The sequence below is a fragment of the Artemia franciscana genome, chromosome 19 (genome assembly GCF_032884065.1).
Source record: "Artemia franciscana chromosome 19, ASM3288406v1, whole genome shotgun sequence".
Lineage (NCBI taxonomy): Eukaryota > Metazoa > Arthropoda > Branchiopoda > Anostraca > Artemiidae > Artemia > Artemia franciscana.
The window spans coordinates 685,356-704,780 of NC_088881.1; the positions used below are offsets into that span (position 1 = coordinate 685,356).

Here is a 19,425-nt window from a genome sequence, read left to right on the forward strand (position 1 = left end):
GGAAATCTTCTTCCCCCATGAAAAATTCCTCCATGGAAAATTTCCACCACATAGCCCCTTCTTCTCCCCCCTCCCAACAAAAAATTCCCCTGAAAACGTCTCTACATTTCCCAATAACCATTAATATATGCAAACACTGGTCAAAATTTGCAACTTGCAGCCCCTCCCACGGGGACTGTGGGGGAGTCAGTCGTCCCCAAAGGCATAGTTATAAGGTTTTTAGACTATGTTGAATAAAATGGCTATCTCAGAATTTTGATCCGACTACTCTGGGGAAAAGATGAGCGTGGGAGGGGGCCCAGGTGCCCTCCGATTTTCTTGGTCACTTAAAAAGGGCAACAGAACTTTTTATTTCCGTTCGAATGAGCCCTCTCCCAAAATTCTAGGACCACTGGGTCGATACGATCACCCCTGGGAAAAAAAAACAAATAAACACGCATCCGTGATTTGTCTTCTGGCAAAAAATACAAAATTCCACATTTTTGTAGATGGGATCTTGGAACTTGTACAATAGGGTTTTCTGATAAGCTTAATCTGATGGCGTGGTTTTCATTAAGATTCTATGGCTTTTAGGGGGGGTTTTACCCTATCTTCTAAAATAGGGCAGATTTTCTCGGGCTCGTAACTTTTGATGGGTAAGACAAAACTTGATGAAACTTATATATTTAAAATCAGCATTAAAATGCGATTCTTTTAATATAACTATTATTATCAAAATTCCGTTTTTTAGAGTTTCGGTTGCTATTGATTCAGGTCGTCCCTTACAACAGTTCATTACCACGAACTGTTTGAAAAAGTATTATACACATTATTGATTAAGGTTCATGGACTTTGGTTTCCCCTCGAAAGGGGTGCGTCGATCCCGGAGGTACTGCAATACCGGGCCAACGCGTGAAGGGAGCGGAGCAAGCCCCGACATCCCTCCGGTTTCCAAAAATAATTCTGGGCCCCATGTTGGGGTCGTATCAAATATTAAGCTGATAAGAACAGATTCTAAACTTTGATCTTAGCCAAAAGGCCGAAAGTAAAGTAAATTTATAGTTCTTTTAGAGTACTAAATAGTGCCCTTGTGGTACCAAATGGCATCTTTTTAGTTTTTACTGCTATTTTCACTTTATTTTGGATAAAGGGTTCCATCTTTGCTCCCCCATCCCCTTCAAGTTTGGATTTTGACGAAATTACGCCGCTGTAGAAAAGCAAAAGAAATGAAAAAAAAAGTCCTATAAGATGGAGTCGACCTAGAAGGACTTAGTAGAAACAAAGTAGTACGAGGAAAGTTGCATTCCAAGATGGTGGTATCTTTTGATTTTTCAAGGGCAGAAGATGAATTACTTTATGCAGTAATAGTGTGTATGGATTTGAGTTAGTTTTGTTCAGATTTCTTGAGCAATGCTTTGCCTTTTACTTTTTAGCCTAAATAAATTACGTGGCTATGCTCTAAGGATAACAAATCCAGAAATAGTTACTTTTTAAGACGAAACAAAAGAGAACTAAATGTAGCTTGGACTTGGCTCGCTTTTGCACCATCTAAATAATCTTAAGCTACTAAATGTAGCTTAAGAAATAAATACAAGAATTGTTTCCATCCAATCTCGTACAGGCCCATTGGCCCATCAATCACAAAGTCTTCTCCCTCAGGAGACAAAATAGATTTCTGTAAAATTTAGGACGGTTCTGCAGGAAAAGCCTGCTAAAGAACCAGTAGAATACCCAAATCAAAGGATTTGCCCCAGTAAGATCTCAAAACTGCCTCATTTTAGAGGAACCCCTAAACTGGAATGGAAATACGGTTCCTAAACGGGGGAGGAATGAGGGCCCTGAGATAATATAGACTCAAGAGCACCTAAGACTTGGCAAGCTATTGCACCAAGCCAAGAGTGACTTCGAGCATCCCTTACCCGCTTAAAAGTAGCTTCCCTTGGACGTAATCTGCAAAAGATAACAACAAACATTTAGCCAGCCACATTTAGCCGCATCACATGATTTTTGGGCCAAAATCCGGCCCAAAAATCATATGATGCGAAAACATATTCAATGAATAGCAATTCATGGGCAACTTTAATGACATGCTACTAAAACTATATCCACAGAAAATAACATAAATATTCAGTAATCAGGCCCAAAAATATTTGTAATGTATCTGAATGGTCTATCAATTGCTGTAGCCAAAGGCGCCCCTTAAAAAATATTCCAAGAAGCTTAGCGGTAGTGAAGGAATTCTTAGTTTGATAAGTTGCCAATGCAATTGACTTGATGAAATGTGTGGTGACCAAGAGCATTTTACTTTTTAAGACTAGCCTTTGTGACTTAATTTAAATTTCAGCAATTTGATTCGATTCCTAGTTCAATTTAAAATCGGTATTTGATAATTACGGAGTATTTTCAAAAACAAAATGCATCAGGAATTCAATCAGTTTAGGCAACTTAATTTAATTATGGCGACTGGTCATTGATACCCCACCATTTATTTTAATACAATACCAAGAAAAACAAAATGTGTTTATTTAAGAGATGTTCTATTTTAATTGGTTTAAACATTATCAATTTGCATACTTTTTCCTTTCAATTCAAAATATTGCAACATAGTGCATGCTCAAAGGAAGAAACCAATTCAATGTATGGCAGAGGTCCGTAGGAACCCAGTCCCCTATTACCAAAAATTGCGCTGTTGAGTTGCCCCCATTTGGGGTAATCACAGGGATCAGCCAATCCAAAGTGCAATGAAAAGGCCTCACCCTGGGAGCGCCTCCTTCATGATCAAGCCAGCTCCCAACATTTTACTAATGTCTTTTGACATAAATCCGGTTGCTTTGAATGCCACTCAGAAACTCTAATTTAATAAACAAATGCAGCTTTACAATACTTTTTTCACAGCAGTGAATCAAGTTTCTGAATTATTTTTGAAAATAGGAATGCCCCATTTAATTTTCATATTCCATTTCATCAGTCTTTGACCTATATAGATCTAAACTAGTTTTATTGTTTGGCCAGTTTTCAACTTTTTGGATAGTTATTTCATTGCGCAACGATTGCCTTTGGATATAGTTGGATTTATCTGGTTTTTGTCGGCCACTAAAGACAAAATTTTTGAGAAAAGCTCGAAGGCCGGTACGAGGGTAAATAAGAAAGGCATATCGAAGGTAAGATTTTGGCATAATATTTAATACACTAAGATGAGCGACGAAGGTATAAAACAACTGATAAAGGAGATGTAAAGTCTAAGAGCCTCAGTAAATAAAATACAGGTTTTGGCTGAGGGAATTGAAGGCCTAAAGACGATTTTTTCGGAATTTTCTTGCAAGGTAGAGGAAACCAACAGAGCAATTAAATCGGAGATAGCTGGACTGGCATTAAGCTGCTCAACTGTTAATAAAGATTTGCGGAAAACCCAGTCCAAGATAGATTTTCTTGAAAAAGAATTGAAGAACATGAATTTGATTATATACAATTTTGACCCAAAACATCGAGGACCCAGTCTAGCGTCAGATATTTTGTCATGCTTAAATGAAATTGTCCCAAATTTGGATCTAGAGAGGCGAGACATGAAGGATGTTTTCCACCTTCGTTCTAAAAATAATGGCGTGCCCCCGGTTGTCATTAAATTTATTAGCAAGCCTCTAAGAGATTTGGTGTTGAGATCCTTTGGGCTATTTAGCCGTCATAACTTGAATATATCCCCTGATTACACGGAAAGAGAGCGTATGGCTCGAGATAAGCTAAAACCACTACTAGCGGAGGCTAGGTCAAAAAATATGCCTGCTAAATTAAGGGGGGTGAGGCTAATTTTACAGGACAAGATCTTGACGTATGATTTTGAGGATGAGAAAATAATTGAAGTAAGAGGTCCGAGTGTTAGAGATATGGTCCCGATAGCTTTGGGAAAGCTTCAAGGTCAGAGCCGTCAGTCCCTTGACCATGACACTTCAACGCGTAGCAGGTCAGAATCTACAGGTAGCTTGCAAGGATATTTTTCAGCCAATGAAAATGAATTGGACGATCCAAACACGGATATTCGAACCACAACGACATTTATTACACCGAAAAATACGGCTGCTTTGAAGATGCCCGGGAGGCCTGAACCACGGGCCAAACGCGACCATGCTAGGATAATAAGTCCAAGTGACGATCAAAATCAGCCTATCAGAAAGTCACGATTAGTGGGAGTGCTCAACCAGGAATCACCAATTGAGGGCAGTGGTCTTGAGGTGAGGGCAAGTGATGGTGAAAGCGTGTCAAGAAAACAGCCGAGTCAAGGGACTATAGTAACTGCTGGTGATGAATAGGAAATGGGGGGCCATAGTGAAAATTCTAGTGAAAGGGTAGTACGCATGGTGCATTGGAATATACAAGGGTTTTCAGCAACAAAACTAAGTAATCTGTTGAAGGAAGCGTGTATTGATAATGACAAGAAAGATATAGTTGGACTAGTAGAGACATGGAGTGATGGGAAAAACCCATTAAGTGTTGAAGGGTACAATGTTTTTGAAAGAGTGAGAAGTAAATCGAGTAATGGTCGACATTATGGGGGGATAGTGGTATTGATCCGAGATGATATATTTGATAGCATCCATAGGCTATTAAGTGCGTCAGAAAACATAGTGTGATTACAAATGTCCATGTGGGATAAGAGGTATGTTATAGGCTGTGTATATATAACCCCTGAAAATAGTTCTTATATGAATGAATATACATGGGACATATTAATTGAGGAGTATGTTAATTATGTTGAGCTGTTTAGTGACCATTTTTTTGTATTACTAGGTTATTTCAACGCCTACACGGGTACGAGTACGGAGGTTGAAGACATACAGGTGGATCTTGGCAACCCTTGTTTATCAGGAATGGAGAGTATGGTTGAATGGTATGGAAGAAATGGATGCCCGAAAGGTAGGACAAGCAAAGATGAAACTAGGAGGAAAAATAGGTGGGGCCATAAGTTGATAAATTTTTGTAGTGAGGGTCGGTTGATAATTTTGAATAGAAGGGTGGGTAAAGATCATGAAAGGGGAGATTTTACGTGCTTTGGTTCGGGGAAGCCTAGCGTGATTGATTATATTATGGTTGATAGGAGGTTATGGGGAAATTGTTTGGATTTTTATGTTATGGATGTTGTAGGATCAGACCACCAGCCAATAGAGGTAGTCATGAAGGCAGGACAGGCGAAGAAATGGATAAATGAGATAGAGGGTGAGAGATATAGTTGGAGGAATGAGGGAAAGATGAAGATAAGGGTAGGAAGGTAATGAAGCAGCAGATTAGGGTAGATTGTATGGAGGAAAACCGTTTGAAAAAATTGTTGGAAAGTGAACAGATGCAGAAAAGGGTGGAGGAATGCATATATATATACTGGGAAAAAGGAAGTTAGAAGAAGCCGTGCAAGAAATATCAGAGGAAGTATATCAGAAATGCAGTGGAATATCAAATAACAAGGAGATGGTGAGAAATACAAACGAATTCTTTGATGAGGATTGTCGGAGGCTGAAAGTAAACCTTATTCAACTTCTCAGGAAAGTGAAAGGAGCACTAAATGACCAGGAAATGAATAAACATTTATCGGAGTACCGAACAGAGAGAAAAATCTACAAGAGGTTAATAAAAATGAGAAAAAAACAAGTAGAAGAGATTAGGGCTATAAAGATCAGCGAGGAATACTTGTCAAAAGACCCAAAACAGTTTTGGAGTGAAGTAAGGCGGGAATTCAAGGCCAACGACAAACACATACCTCCAGCTGAGTCGTGGAAAACATACCTGGAGCAGGACACTAGCAAAAGGGAGCAATATGGAGACGGTATAGGGAGTTTAGCAGAGGAGCTACGAGAGCAGAATGGTTTCCCCTTAAGACATAAGGATTATAGTCTATTAGAACCGATCAAGGTAGAGGAAGTTTGTGCAAGCCTAAAAGGAATGAAGGGATCTTCGGCGCCGGGGGTGGATGGAATACCAGCAAAGATTTGGAAAATGGGGAAAACAGTTCTAATACCAGTTTTAGCAGCAGTTTTCAGTTTTGTGACTGAAAAAAGGAAATGGCCTGATCAGTGGAATGTGTCAGTAGGAATACCAATTTTCCAAAAAGGTAACAGACAGGATCATAGTAATTATAGAATAATTAGTTTAGGAAATGTGATGAGCAAGATTTTCTGCAAGGTTATAGACTCAAGATTAGGGAAGTGGTTGGAGGTAAAGGAACTGCTATCCCCTTTTCAGGTAGGGTTTAGAAAAAATCATAGTGCAGTAGATCATATTTTTACTTTGAGAATTAAGGTAGAGAAGTATAGGAAAGGAAAAGGGGGGAGGTTATATGCAGCTTTTTTAGACCTGAAAGGAGCATATGATAATGTCGATAGGAACTTGTTAATGTTAAACCTGTTATGTTTAGGACTGCCTCACTATTTCGTATCGTTGCTGTGTGAAATGTATAAGTACGTGAAGTTAGTAGTGAAAGTGGCGGGAAAGTGCTCAACTCCGGTGCAATCTTTATTGGGACTAAAGCAGGGATGTGTGCTGTCACTAAAATTGTTTAGCCTTATTTAAATGATGGCAATGAATTTTTCGTTAAGAATAATGCACCAATGTTATCGATAGATTTGCTTAAACTGTGCTTACTACTATTTGCTGACGACATCGTATTACTGGCTGAAATAAAGGAGAAACTGCAACAATTATTAGAGATTACGGAGGTTTATTTGGAAGAGAAGAAGTTAATCCTGAACACATCGAAATCAGTGGTGATGGTATTTGGTCGTAAAGCCATGGAAAGTGAAGATGTGAATTTTTTCTTTAAAGGTGAAACTATACCAGTGAATAATGAATTTGTTTATCTTGGGGTAAAGTTTACTAGTAATGGGAAATTCAGTGGGCATCTGGATATAGCGAATGCAAGGGGGAGGTATATTAGCGGTGAAATAGCGAGGAGTAGTCTTAGACGGGTGAGAGATATTAGAGAACATAAGAGGATTTGGACAAGTAAGATAGTACCGGCGATGCATAATGAAGCAGAGATCTGGGACTATCGGAAAGGTCCAAAACTTGAGGTGGTTATGATGAGACATTATAAGAGGATGTTAGGACTATGGGATTCGTTCAGTAATTTGGTACTCCAGGGGTATTTAGGGCTAATATGGCTGCGATCTATGAGGCTAGTGACCATGGTGAGATATTGGGTTAGGATACTGGGTATGCAGAGATTTACGGTAGCAAAGGCAGCATACTTAGAGGCGTTGAGACAGAATAGTAAAACAGGGTGGCCGGCGGAGATTAAGGATATCTTAGATAAGCGTGGATTAGGGAAATGGTGGAATGAAGGAAAGGGGATTATGGGTATGAAAAAATAGTAATAAGGGAGGTACAAGAGAGGTTGAAGAACCAATAAATACAGATATGTTGGGCAAGTCTGGATCGTTCAGGGTCGTTAAAATTGTATAGACAGATAAAGGGTAGTTGGGGGGATGAGGTATTTTGGAAGGTTGGGTTAAGTAGAGAGGATTTGAAGGCTTATTTGGATTGGAGGGGAAATGGATTTTTGATTGGGGAGAAAAGAAAGTATCAAGGGAGAAAAGGGGAGAAGGTAGAATCTATTGCTTGTCCTATGTGCGGATCTCAGGATGAAAGATTAATACATTTTGTGTGTGAATGTGTCGAGTTGAATGATTGGAGGCGTGAGATGTATGGTAAATAAAAATTGAATGAGATATGGATCCTAGATAGAATGAATGAGACAAATTTCCTGAGTATTAAAAGAATAGCAAGATTTGTAAGGATTGCAGCGGCACATCGGGAGCGTTTTCTTTAAATAGTATTAATTTAATGTAGTTAATTTGTTGTTTGTTTGTTATGTAATTTTCCTATGGCCCACGGGCTTTTTCTGGAATAAATTATTATTATTATTATTATTATGCACACCTCTAGATCGTTAAATGCAAGTTTACCTTTTTGAGAAAAGAAAATCAGGGGTTTCTCACTCTCTTATCAATTTAACTGAAAAGTCGAAATATTTATTTCTGAGAAACCAGTGACCGTTCTACTGACTTTGCTAATTTCTGTTCGTCTTAAGTTTTAATGTCGCTCCTTACTTTCAGTTAAAAAAACTTGTCTTTTTTATTTAATTTCTGATTGTTTTTTAGTTAATCCATGTTTTGATTTCGGCTCTCCACAGAATAATTAAAGCGAAATTTGCATATTTATTTATTTGGCTAAATGGCTTTCCCATAGTTTTGATCGAATGATTTCGCTAAAATAGGAGGGGAAGGAGGCCCAGTTGCTCTCTAATTTTTTGGGTACTTAAAAAGGCAACTAGAAATTTTAGTTTTTACGAACGTTTTCATTAGTAAAAGATATACGTAACTTACGAATTAGCTTACGTAACAAACTTCTATGTTCGTATGTCTTTATTACGTTTATGAGAAGATTCGCCCACTCGTCAATAACTCTTTGCATTAAAGCTTAAATTTTGTCCCCTGAATCACAAAGGCTGTTGAATAAATAGTTGAAATTACTTAAAATCCTTTAGCGTAAAGTGTGAGGTATTAGGAGGAGATGAACCCCTTATGTGCGTAATATTTTCTGTTCGTTTTAAATTTTAATGCTACTCCATACTTCCAGTTGAAAAAAACTTTTTCATTTTTATTTTCTCATTGTTTTTTTTTTAATAATACTAGAAAATGCGGCGCCACCTTTATGGAAATATTCTTCCCCCATGAAAAATTCCTCCATGGAAAATTTCCACCACATAACCCCCTTCTTCTCCCCCCTCCCCCTCCCAACCAAAAAATTCCCCTGAAAACGTCTCTACACTTCCCAATAACCATTAATATATGCAAACACTGGTCAAAATTTGCAAATTGCACCCCCTCCCACGGGGACTGCGGGGGAGTAAGTCGTCCCCAAAGGCATAATTATAAGGATTTTAGACTATGTTGACTAAAATGGCTATCTCAGAATTTTGATCCGACTACTCTGGGGAAAAGATGAGCGTGGGAAGGGGCCTAGGTGCCCTCCGATTTTCTTGGTCACTTAAAAAGGGCACTAGAACTTTTCATTTCCGTTCGAATGAGCCCTCTCTCAAAATTCTAGGACCACTGGGTCGATACGATCACCCCTGGGAAAAAAAAACACGCATCCGTGATTTGTCTTCTGGCAAAAAATGCAAAATTCCACATTTTTGTAGATGGGATCTTGGAACTTGTACAATAGGGTTCTCTGATAAGCTTAATCTGATGGTGTGGTTTTTATTAAGATTCTATGGCTTTTAGGGGGTGTTTCACCCTATTTTCTAAAATAGGGCAGATTTTCTCAGGCTCGTAACTTTTGATGGGTAAGACAAAACTTGATGAAACTTATATATTTAAAATCAGCATTAAAATGCGATTCTTTTGATGTAACTATTGGTATCAAAATTCCGTTTTTTAGAGTTTTGGTTACTATTGAGCCGGGTCGCTCCTTACTACAGTTCGTTACCACGAACTGTTTGAAAACGTATTATACACATTATTGATTAGGGTTCATGGACTTTGGTTTCCCTTCGAAAGGGCTGCGTCAATCCCGGAGGTACTGCAATACCGGACCAACGCGTGAAGGGACCGGAGCAAGCCCCGACATCCCTCCGGTTTCCAAAAATAATTCTGGGCCCCATGTAGGGGCCGTATCAAATATTAAGCTGATAAGAACAGATGCTACACTTTGATCTTAGCCAAAAGGCTGAAAGTAAAGTAAATTTATAGTTCTTTTAGAGTACTAAATAGTGCCTCAGTGGTACCAAATGACTTCTTTTTAGTTTTTACTCCTATTTTCACTTTATTTTGGATAAAGGGTTCCATCTTTGCTCCCCCATCCCCTTCAAGTTTGGATTTTGACGAAATTACGCCGCTGTAGAAAAGCAAAAGAAATGAAAAAAAAGTCCTATAAGATGGAGTCGACCTAGAAGGACTTAGTAGAGACAAAGTAGTACGAGGAAAGTTGCATTCCAAGATGGTGGTATCTTGATTTTTCAAGGGCAGAAGATGAATTACTTTATGCAGTAATAGTGTGTATGGATTTGAGTTAGTTTTGTTCAGATTTCTTGAGCAATGCTTTGCCTTTTACTTTTTAGCCTAAATAAATTACGTGGCTATTCTCTAAGGATAACAAATCCAGAAATAGTGACTTTTTAAGACGAAACAAAAGAGAACTAAATGTAGCTTGGACTTGGCTCGCTTTTACACCATCTAAGGGCTTAAGAAATAAATACAAGAATTGTTTCCATCCAATCTCGTACAGGCCCATTGGCCCATCAATCACAAAGTCTTCTCCCTCTGGAGAAAAAATAGATTTCTGCAAAATTTAGGACGGTTCTGCAGGAAAAGCCTGCTAAAGAACCAATAGAATACCCAAATGAAAGGATTTGCCCCAGTAAGATCTCAAAACTGCCTCATTTTAGAGGAACCCCTAAACTGGAATGGAAATACGGTTCCTAAACGAGGGAGGAATGAGGGCCCTAAGATAATATAGACTCAAGAGCACCTAAGACTTGGCACGCTATTGCACCAAACCAAGAGTGACTTCGAGCATCCCTTACCCGCTTAAAAGTAGCTTCCCTTGGACGTAATCTGCAAAAGATAACAACAAACATTTAGCCAGCCACATTTAGCCGCATCACATGATTTTTGGGCCAAAATCCGGCCCAAAAATCCTATGATGCGAAAACATATTCAATGAATAGCAATTCATGGGCAACTTTAATGACATGCTACTAAAACTATATCCACAGAAAATAACATAAATATTCAGTAATCAGGCCCAAAAATAATTGTAATGTAGCTGAATGGTCGATCAATTGCTGTAGCCAAAGGCCCCCCTATTAAAATATTCCAAGAAGCTTAGCGGTAGTGAAGGAATTCTTAGGCTAATATGTTGCTAGAGTCCTATAAGATGAAGTGAGCTAGAAGGACTTAGTAGAAAGAGTTAATTTTGTTCACATTTCTTGAGCAATGCTTTGCCTTTTACTTTTTAGCCTAAGTAAATTACGTGGCTATGCTCTAAGGATAATAAATCCAGAAATAGTTACTTTTTAAGACGAAACAAAAGAGGACTAAATGTAGCTGGGGCTTGAATCGCTTTTACACCATCTAAGGGCTTAACAAATAAATACAACAATCATTTCCCTTCCAATTTCGTACAGGCCCATTGGCCCATCACAAAGTCTTCTCCCTCTGGAGGCAAAATAGACCTGTGTAAAATTTAGGACGGTTCTGGAGGAAGGCCTGCAAAAGAAAAATGGGCCAGTCCTGACCACACAAATTCCTTGTGCCAAAATATGTTGTAGAATGTATTTCAGTCATTTCAGACCGAGGAATCATTAGTTTAGCTGTTAAAATGCCATTCTTCAGACTCCCCGAATGTATCAACGAAGATAAAACTTTGAGGTGGTAAATCACAGGGATTTTGTGTTATATTTGCATTTAGGCTCCAGGCTTCTCCTTCCTCACAGACCCGTTTCTTGGTCTCCCTTCACATGGAGAATCGCCTGTTGATTCTCTTTTCCCTTCACACAGAGAATTGTCTCTTGGATCGTGTTCTCCCGCCAGACTGAGTATTGTGTCTAGAAACCAATGGAGTCCCCAAATGAAAGGATTTGCCCCTGTAAGATCTCCAAACTCCTCATTTTAGAGGAATCCCCTAAACTGGAATGGAAATACGGTTCCTAGACGAGGGAGGAATGAGGGCCCTAAGAGATTAGGGAGTCAAGAGCGCCTAGGACTTGGCACACTATTGCGCCAAACCAAGAGTGCCTTCGAGCATACCTTACCCGCTGAAAAGTAGCTTCCCGCTTAGGAATGCCCCATTTCATTTTCATATGCAAGCCTCTCGATCGTTTAAATGCAAGTTTCCCTTTTTGAGAAAAGAAAATCAGGAGATTCTCACTCTCTTATCAATTTGACTGAAAAATTGAAACTCTAATTTCTGAGAACCCAGTGACCATTCTACTGACTTTGCCAATTATTTTCTCTCTAACAATTATAGAGGGGGGAGGGGCTCTAGTCATTAATACTATCAACAACTCACCGCAGTACCAAGCCGCCTGAGGCCAAAAACAATCGCTTCAGCCATTTTATCGAATATTGGCTCAATTTAAATTTCAGCAGTTTATAATTACGAACTATTTTCCATAAAGATGCATGGGGACTTGGATCCAGCTTGGGCACTTTAAATTAATTATGGTGTCCACCCATTGGCTTTTTCACCATTAATTTTTGTAACTTTTATACAGTGTTTCTCCGTTTTTTCATATGGAAAAAAAAGAAAGGATTTCCAATATATTCAAGGACTAAGTAACAAACGGCAGGGTCTCTCTTCACTTTGAATTAAATAAAACAAACAAGGTTTTTTTAACTGAAAGTAAGGAGTGACTTTAAAACTTAAAACGAACAGAAATTACCCCGTATATGAAAGGGGCTGCTCCTTTTTCAACGCCTTGCTCTTTGCACTAAAATTTGATTCTTTCTCTCAACTCTACTTTTTAAAACAGCGTAAAGCGCAGGGCGTTGAAGAAGGAGCAGCCCCTTTCATATACTGGGTAATTTCTGTTCGTTTTAAGTTTTAATGTCGCTCCTTACTTTCAGTTAAAAAAAACTTGTTTTTTTATTTAATTTCTGATTGTTTTTTAGTTAATCCATGTTTTGATTTCGGCTCTCCGCAGAATAATTAAAGCGAAATTTGCATATTTATTTATTTGGCTAAATAGCTTTCCCATAGTTTTGATCGAATGATTTTGCTAAAATAGGGGGGTGTAGGAGGCCCAGTTGCTCTCCAATTTTTCGGGTACTTAAAAAGGCAACTAGAACTTTTAGTTTTTACGAACGTTTTCATTAGTAAAAGATATACGTAACTTACGAATTAGCTTACGTAACAAACTTCTATGTTCGTATGTCTTTATTACGTTTATGAGAAGATTCGCCCACTCGTCAATAACTCTTTGCATTAAAGCTTAAATTTTGTCCCCTGAATCACAAAGGCTGTTGAATAAATAGTTGAAATTACTTAAAATCCATTAGCGTAAAGAGTGAGGTATTAGGAGGAGGTGAACCCCTTATATGCGTAATATTTTCTTTTCGTTTTAAATTTTAATGCTACTCCATACTTCCAGTTGAAAAAAACTTTTTCATATTTATTTTCTCATTGTTTTTTTTAAATAATGCTAGAAAATGCGGCGCCCCCTTTATGAAAATATTCTTCCCCCATGAAAAATTCCTCCATGGAAAATTTACACCACATAACCCCCTTCTTCTCCCCCCCCCCCTCCCAACCAAAAAATTCCCCTGAAAACGTCTCTACATTTCCCAATAACCATTAATATATGCAAACACTGGTCAAAATTTGCAAATTGCAGCCCCTCCCACGGGGACTGTGGGGGAGTAAGTCGTCCCCAAAGGCATAGTTATAAGGATTTTAGACTATGTTGACTAAAATGGCTATCTCAGAATTTTGATCCGACTACTCTGGGGAAAAGATGAGCGTGGGAAGGGGCCTAGGTGCCCTCCGATTTTCTTGGTCACTTAAAAAGGGCACTAGAACTTTTCATTTCCGTTCGAATGAGCCCTCTCTCAAAATTCTAGGACCACTGGGTCGATACGATCACCCCTGGAAAAAAAAAAAAAAAAAAAACACGCATCCGTGATTTGTCTTCTGGCAAAAAATGCAAAATTCCACATTTTTGTAGATGGGATCTTGGAACTTGTACAATAGGGTTCTCTGATAAGCTTAATCTGATGGTGTGGTTTTCATTAAGATTCTATGGCTTTTAGGGGGTGTTTCACCCTATTTTCTAAAATAGGGCAGATTTTCTCAGGCTCGTAACTTTTGATGGGTAAGACAAAACTTGATGAAACTTATATATTTGAAATCAGCATTAAAATGCGATTCTTTTGATGTTACTATTGGTATCAAAATTCCGAAAGGGTTCCATCTTTGCTCCCCCATCCCCTTCAAGTTTGGATTTTGACGAAATTACGCCGCTGTAGAAAAGCAAAAGAAATGAAAAAAAAAGTCCTATAAGATGGAGTCGAGCTAGAAGGACTTAGTAGAAACAAAGTAGTACGAGGAAAGTTGCATTCCAAGATGGTGGTATCTTTTGATTTTTCAAGGGCAGAAGATGAATTACTTTATGCAGTAATAGTGTGTATGGATTTGAGTTAGTTTTGTTCAGATTTCTTGAGCAATGCTTTGCCTTTTACTTTTTAGCCTAAATAAATTACGTGGCTATGCTCTAAGGATAACAAATCCAGAAATAGTTACTTTTTAAGACGAAACAAAAGAGAACTAAATGTAGCTTGGACTTGGCTCGCTTTTACACCATCTAAGGGCTTAAGAAATAAATACAAGAATTGTTTCCATCCAATCTCGTACAGGCCCATTGGCCCATCAATCATAAAGTCTTCTCCCTCTGGAGAAAAAATAGATTTCTGCAAAATTTAGGACGGTTCTGCAGGAAAAGCCTGCTAAAGAACCAATAGAATACCCAAATGAAAGGATTTGCCCCAGTAAGATCTCAAAACTGCCTCATTTTAGAGGAACCCCTAAACTGGAATTGAAATACGGTTCATAAACGAGGGAGGAATGAGGGCCCTAAGATAATATTGACTCAAGAGCACCTAAGACTTGGCAAGCTATTGCACCAAACCAAGAGTGACTTCGAGCATCCCTTACCCGCTTAAAAGTAGCTTCCCTTGGACGTAATCTGCAAAAGATAACAACAAACATTTAGCCAGCCACATTTAGCCGCATCACATGATTTTTGGGCCAAAATCCGGCCCAAAAATCCTATGATGCGAAAACATATTCAATGAATAGCAATTCATGGGCAACTTTAATGACATGCTACTAAACCTATATCCACAGAAAATAACATAAATATTCAGTAATCAGGTCCTAAAATAATTGTAATGTAGCTGAATGGTCGATCAATTGCTGTAGCCAAAGGCCCCCCTATTAAAATATTCCAAGAACTTAGCGGTAGTGAAGGAATTCTTAGGCTAATATGTTGCTAGAGTCCTATAAGATGAAGTGAGCTAGAAGGACTTAGTAGAAAGAGTTAATTTTGTTCACATTTCTTGAGCAATTCTTTGCCTATTACTTTTTAGCCTAAGTTAATTACGTGGCTATGCTCTAAGGATAATAAATCCAGAAATAGTTACTTTTTAAGACGAAACAAAAGAGGACTAAATATAGCTGGGACTTGAATCGCTTTTACACCATCTAAGGGCTTAACAAATAATTACAAGAATCATTTCCCTTCCAATTTCGTAGAGGCCCATTGGCCCATCACAAAGTCTTCTCCCTCTGGAGGCAAAATAGACCTGTGTAAAATTTAGGACGGTTCTGGAGGAAGGCCTGCAAAAGAAAAATGGGTCAGTCCTGACCACACCAATTCTTTGTGCCAAAATATGTTGTAGAATGTATTTCAGTCATTTCAGACCGAGGAATCATTAGTTTAGCTGTTAAAATGCCATTCTTCAGACTCCCCGAATGTATCAACGAAGATAAAACTTTGAGGTGGTAAATCACAGGGATTTTGTGTTATATTTGCATTTAGGCTCCAGGCTTCTCCTTCCTCACAGACCCGTTTCTTGGTCTCCCTTCACATGGAGAATCGCCTGTTGATTCTCTTTTCCCTTCACACAGAGAATTGTCTCTTGGATCGTGTTCTCCCGCCAGACTGAGTATTGTGTCTAGAAACCAATGGTGTCCCCAAATGAAAGGATTTGCCCCTGTAAGATCTCCAAACTCCTCATTTTAGAGGAATCCCCTAAACTGGAATGGAAATACGGCTCCTAGACGAGGGAGGAATAAGGGCCCTGAGAGATTAGGGAGTCAAGAGCGCCTAGGACTTGGCACACTATTGCGCCAAACCAAGAGTGCCTTCGAGCATCCCTTACCCGCTGAAAATTAGCTTCCCTGGATGTAATCTGCAAAAGATAACAACAAACATCTAGCCATTCACTTGTCAACTGAAGGGCTGTAGGCAACTAGGTGACTAACAACACTAATCACGTCTACTTCCCTATAAACATAGCTTATTTAGACACTCCTGGAAGTTGTGCCATATTTCACAATTACTGTCCCTTTTTACTATATGCCCATAAGTTCACAATTTGTTTTATATTTTTGAAAAGATTGGATTTTTGTTCATAAATGACTTCAATTATCTTGCATTTTCCAGGGTTACTTGTCTGACAACCCTAATATCTTGATAAGTAAGATAGTATCTAAATAATATTAATATCTAGATAAGTAATCTTGACATACCTTTCGGCATTCAAAAATTTGTTAAGACTCATCAAGTGCCCCTCCCCACGGTAATCTTTAGTAAAAAAAAGATTAACTCGATATGAGGAGAAGCCAGGGATATGAAAGTTGTTAAGGTTGACTTGGGTATATAAAAATAAATTCTAGTAAATCCTCGTGGTTTTTTTAAACAAGGTTCGAAAGCAATAAGAAATTCAATGTTCAATCAAGTAAATACGGGCCAAAAAATCATATGATGCGAAAACATATTCAATGAACAGCAATTCATGGGTAACTTTAATGACATACTACTAAAACTACATCCGCAGAAAATAACATAAATATTCAGTAATCAGGCCCCAAAATAATTGTAATGTACCTGAATGGTCGATTAATTGCTGTAGCCAAAGGCCCCCCTATTAAAATATTCCAAGAAGCTTAGCGGTAGTGAAGGAATTCTTAGTCTGATATATTGCCAATACAATAGACTTGATGAAATGTGTGGTGACCAAGGGCATTTCACTTTTTAAGACTAGCCTTTGTGACATAATTTTAATTAAAGCAATTGGATTCGATTCCTAGTTCAATTTAAAAATCAGTATTTGATAATTACGGAGTATTTTCAAAAACAAAATGCATCAGGAATTCAATCAGTTTAGGCAATTTAATTTAATTATGGCGACTGGACATTGATACCCCATCATTTGCTTTAATAAAGACTAAGAAAAACAAAATGTGTTTATTTAAGAGATGTTCTAAATGAATTGGTTTAAACATTATCAATTTGCATACTTTTTCCTTTCAATTCACAAAATTACAGCATAGTATTGAATGAAAGGAAGAAACCTATTCAATGTGTGAAGAGGGGTCCGCGCGAAACCCCCACTACCAAAAATTACGCTGTTGAGTTACCCCCATTTGGGGTAATCACAGGGGTCAGCCAATAGGCCTCACCCTGGGAGCACCTCCTTCATAAGTAAGGCAGCTCTCCAGCCAAGTAAGGTTGAATTGTACTACAGTAAAACTTTAGCGTAAAGCGCAGGGCGTTGTTGAAGGAGCAGCCCCTTTCATATACTGGGTAATTTCTGTTCGTTTTAAGTTTTAATGTCGCTCCTTTTTTTTCAGTTAAAAAAAACTTGTTTTTTTTATTTAATTTCTGATTGTTTTTTAGTTAATCCATGTTTTGATTTCGGCTCTCCGCAGAATAATTAAAGCGAAATTTGCATATTTATTTATTTGGCTAAATGGCTTTCCCATTGTTTTGATCGAATGATTTTGCTAAAATAGGAGGGGAAGGAGGCCCATTTGCTATCCAATTTTTCGGGTACTTAAAAAGGCAACTAGAACTTTTAGTTTTTACGAACGTTTTCATTAGTAAAAGATATACGTAACTTACGAATTAGCTTACGTAACAAACTTCTATGTTCGTATGTCTTTATTACGTTTATGAGAAGATTCCCCCACTCGTCAATAACTCTTTGCATTAAAGCTTAAATTTTGTCTCCTGAATCACAAAGGCTGTTGAATAAATAGTTGAAATTACTAAACGTAGATAACTTCGAAGACCACACTGCCTTTCCATGACGAAAGTAAAACAGTTCAAAATAGGGATGATACCTTTTTATTGACAGTGAAATATGAAATTATTTAACTGGATATTTCGAACACATATACAGTGTTCATCATCAGCAGTAAAACTAAAAGACATGAATAAAAATAAACAGAATTTATACCTAATAAACTAATTACATATAGTTTATTGCTCTTATTTTTTCTCAATGCAACAGCCGAGGCAAATCTCCTTGACCTTTTCGGTTCCGGTTCATTAGATTTAACTGACGTATTACGTGGACAGAGGTCATAGCTCTTAGGTGAAGTTATATTTACTTTATTTGACCTCAGTAAATTATCATAAATTGAGTTCAATCCAAATTCACCTGTATCTCTGTTTATGGAATTATTCTTGAATAGAATTTTTTTAATTTCGATTGTTTCCCTGAAAGTTTGCTTTAAACCTTAGTTCCTAGAAATCAAAGAAACATTTTCAAACAAAATAAAATGATTTGGAAAATTAAAGATATGCTCCGCGAGGGCCGACGTGAAATCTTCAGGTTTGGTATTTTGCTTTAAAGAAGATGAAATGGAATGATGATGTTGTAGCAATCTCGTTCTTAAATTCTGGTTAGTACGTCCCACATAAGAGCTTCCACAAGTACATGGAATTTTATAAACCCCACTTGTTGCTTGTTGCTCTACGGAAGTCCGATCCTTTCCAGAATTTAAAAAAACTTGCCAAAGTATTACTACCTCTTAAAGCTACCTTTCAACCATTATTTTGTAAAATTCTTTTACGTTTTTCACTCAAACCTGGAACATATGGTAGAGAACAAAAGATATCTTTCTTTTCTGTTGTTTCTAGAATATCGTCAGAACATTCTAGAATTTTTTTCCTTCTTTTCGAAAAAGTCTGGTCAACTAACCAACCCGGATAATGGTTACTTATTAAAATGTCTTTTAGCAATAATAATTCCTCCTCAATGAATTTTGGAGAACAAATTCTAAAAATGCGGTCAGTTAAAGATATGATAAAACCAATTTTTACTTGGTGGGCATGACCGGAGAAAAATTACAAAAATCTGTTATTGTTAGTAGGTTTTCTGTAAATCTTCAAATCCAGACTATTTTCATTTCTTAAAAGAAGGACATCCAGAAAAGGAAGTTTATTATCCTCTTCTAATTCTATTGTAAATTTTAAATCCCCTCTCCAAAAATTAAGATGTTCTAAAAAACTTTTTAATTCCTCCACCCCATAATTCCATACTGAAATTATGTCATCCATATATCTCCCCCAAACTTTATGTTTTAAGAAATATGAATCTAACGCTATTGTTTCAATATTTTCTACAAAACAATTTGCTAATAAAGGACTTAAAGGGGCCCCCATAGGTAAACCATTTACTTGTTCGAAAAAACCCCCTCTGAATTGAAAAAAATAAGAGAACATATTGCACTACCTAACTAAACTCATAATTACACTGACCTCCAAAACTGTTTCACCACCAATTAAGTCCAAATTTCTTAGTATCTTTCTCTCAAGAAGAATTTCCGCGGCTTTTACATCAATACTCGTATACATTGACACTATGTCGAAACTTGAAATTATAGAATTTG

The 19,425-nt window shown here is 37.7% G+C and overlaps 3 non-coding genes and 2 pseudogenes across 3 annotated transcripts; all 5 read right to left on the reverse strand.

The window, feature by feature from the left end:
- Nucleotides 1–846: 846 nt before the first annotated feature.
- Nucleotides 847–1,030, reverse strand: LOC136039711 (U2 spliceosomal RNA). Its single transcript, XR_010620532.1, has one exon. It is a non-coding gene; the product is annotated as a U2 spliceosomal RNA (small nuclear RNA).
- Nucleotides 1,031–2,622: 1,592 nt separating this feature from the next.
- Nucleotides 2,623–2,784, reverse strand: LOC136039694 (U1 spliceosomal RNA). The gene has a single exon (XR_010620518.1). It is a non-coding gene; the product is annotated as a U1 spliceosomal RNA (small nuclear RNA).
- A 6,737-nt stretch (nucleotides 2,785–9,521) lies between these two features.
- On the reverse strand, nucleotides 9,522–9,705 carry LOC136039710 (U2 spliceosomal RNA). The gene has a single exon (XR_010620531.1). It is a non-coding gene; the product is annotated as a U2 spliceosomal RNA (small nuclear RNA).
- Nucleotides 9,706–16,271: 6,566 nt separating this feature from the next.
- Nucleotides 16,272–16,376, reverse strand: LOC136039728 (U5 spliceosomal RNA; annotated as a pseudogene).
- A 740-nt stretch (nucleotides 16,377–17,116) lies between these two features.
- LOC136039693 (U1 spliceosomal RNA) lies at nucleotides 17,117–17,259 on the reverse strand (annotated as a pseudogene).
- Between the last annotated feature and the right edge of the window lie 2,166 nt (nucleotides 17,260–19,425).